This window comes from Quercus suber, unplaced genomic scaffold (assembly GCF_002906115.3).
Source record: "Quercus suber isolate HL8 unplaced genomic scaffold, Cork oak 2.0 scaffold_956, whole genome shotgun sequence".
Taxonomy (NCBI): Eukaryota; Viridiplantae; Streptophyta; class Magnoliopsida; order Fagales; family Fagaceae; genus Quercus; species Quercus suber.
In genome coordinates, this window is record NW_027070376.1 from 164,745 (window position 1) to 166,777 (window position 2,033).

At 34.2% G+C, this 2,033-nt stretch overlaps 2 long non-coding RNA genes across 2 annotated transcripts; both read left to right on the plus strand.

The window, feature by feature from the left end:
- Positions 1 to 640, plus strand: LOC136065399 (uncharacterized). The gene is made up of 2 exons (XR_010627025.1): positions 1 to 456; positions 519 to 640. It is a non-coding gene; the product is annotated as an uncharacterized LOC136065399 (long non-coding RNA).
- Positions 641 to 1,020: 380 nt separating this feature from the next.
- On the plus strand, positions 1,021 to 1,716 carry LOC136065400 (uncharacterized). Its single transcript, XR_010627026.1, has 2 exons — positions 1,021 to 1,125; positions 1,531 to 1,716. It is a non-coding gene; the product is annotated as an uncharacterized LOC136065400 (long non-coding RNA).
- The last annotated feature ends 317 nt before the right edge of the window (positions 1,717 to 2,033 follow it).

The window sequence follows — 2,033 nt, forward strand, 5'->3', positions numbered from 1 at the left end:
AGCTTTTTGTAGATTTCAGCTTCTCCCTTTTTATCCAAGTTCCAAATCCATGGGCCTACTATTGTCTTCTCTATTTGGTTTGTCTTCTTTGGTCAAATTGAATTTAAGTAATTGCAATCTCAAGGAAATCCTCAATGATATTGGCTGCTTATTCTCTTTAAAACGTTTAGATCTAAGTGGAAATAATTTGGTTGCCTTCCGGAAAGCATGGCTCAACTATCTAATCTGAATGAATTGATCGTGGATAATTGCACAAGTCTTCAATCCTTTCCAAAGCTTCCTTTAAATCTAGGTTATATTGATGGATTTGGTTGCTCCTCATTGGAAACCTTACCAGATCTGTTGAGACCAAATTCTTCATTTGAGCCATTTCTCGCACTTTCAAATTGCAGCAAACTAAGTGACAATCAAGGATTCATTGACTTGTTTTTTGCAACTATAAAAAAGTCCCCTCAGGTCTCTCTCTCTCTCTCTCTCTCTCTCTCATAGTTCTAAGCATCATGTTTTGTATATTTCAGGGGCTTTCTCCTAACTATGGCGATAAGGGATATGGTTTGCTTTTTCCTGGAAGTGAAATTCCGGAGTGGTTTAGCCATCAATGTATGGGGCATGAAGTGAATATAATGGAACCTTTTTCTCATTTGTGTAATGACTGGATTGGGATTGCTGTTTGCCTTGTACTTTGTTCTCTTCCACGTTACCAAATTCAAAGTGACTATCCAATTTGTTTCCGCTTGATAACCAATGGAAATCCTATGTATTTTACCCTAGAAGTTTCCAATAATATGTTGCTTTATCAGATCATATTTGGTTGTGGTATTTTCTTCCTCAAAACTTCGAGATATGGATACAAAACAACAGAAAATCATTGTGGGAATGTGATGCAAAAGGATTCCGGAATATTGTAGTTAAAATTGATAACGAAGGTTCAAGCTTGGTGAAGAAATGCGGGCTGCGTGTGGTATACAAGAAAGACATTAAAGATTTCAATGGTTCTATGGTTCAGTGTAGCAACAGCAGCATCATTCCTTATGAGTTTTGAAGAGACCCTGAATTTATGGCCCATGGTAAATATTCTGAGCCAAGTCAGTACAAGGAATGTGGTATAGAGCTAAGCAATTACATGTAAGTCACTGTCATTGTCTTTCTTCATAATTCAAGTTCTGTTGGTTACTGCATTATCTTTGTTTCTTCAGTGTACATTTATAAATGGATTGCCCACCATATATTTGATTAGAGTTGTCAATGACACTCCTAGCAATTTGACTAGAATGGAATAGCTTTTTGTTGGAAATTTTTAAATGCAGAAGAATTCATCTGCTTAAAAGCAAGTAAACATCAAAATAGGAAAGTTTATTGTTGACTTGACCTATAACAGTTAGAGGGTATGATTCGTGAATCCTTAACCCTTTAATCAACCAATTACCGGGGATGGGTTTATCTTTTCAGTTATAAATAATTTCCTCTATGTATATTAAAAAAAATTGTTACCATTTAAAATAATTGTTGTCGTTGTTTTGCTTTTGCTAGGACAATTCCTAGAAGACAAGGGTGAATTGCACACCCACTTCTGTTGAAAGGAAAATAATAAAGGGTTCTATTGTAAGAGAAAAAGAACAAATTGGAATGCCGCGTTATTTCAAGCTGCTTTTGAGTAATTAATTATGTACTGCTTGTACCCTTTCTTCAGCTAATTTACACACTGCTTAAACAAAATTAATTAGAGGATGAATTACACATAAAGTTTGTAGATTCCACTAATAAGCATTTATGCGTGACACATTAAGATGACATCTCTATTTTATTTTATTCTATTTCTTTGATGGGAAGACATCTCTATTTTGAATAGACATAAAGAAAGCAATTAGTATAAAAATTTATAGTTTGTAAAAAAATAATATAAACAAGACTTACAGCTGGCTACCAAGAAGTTCATCTTTATTTTCTTTTCCTCAACGCAGAATGCGTTAAGTGTGTAATTGTCATCAAACTTCCAGAAAGGTACTTATCCTCAAAGTAATAAAAAGTTTTTT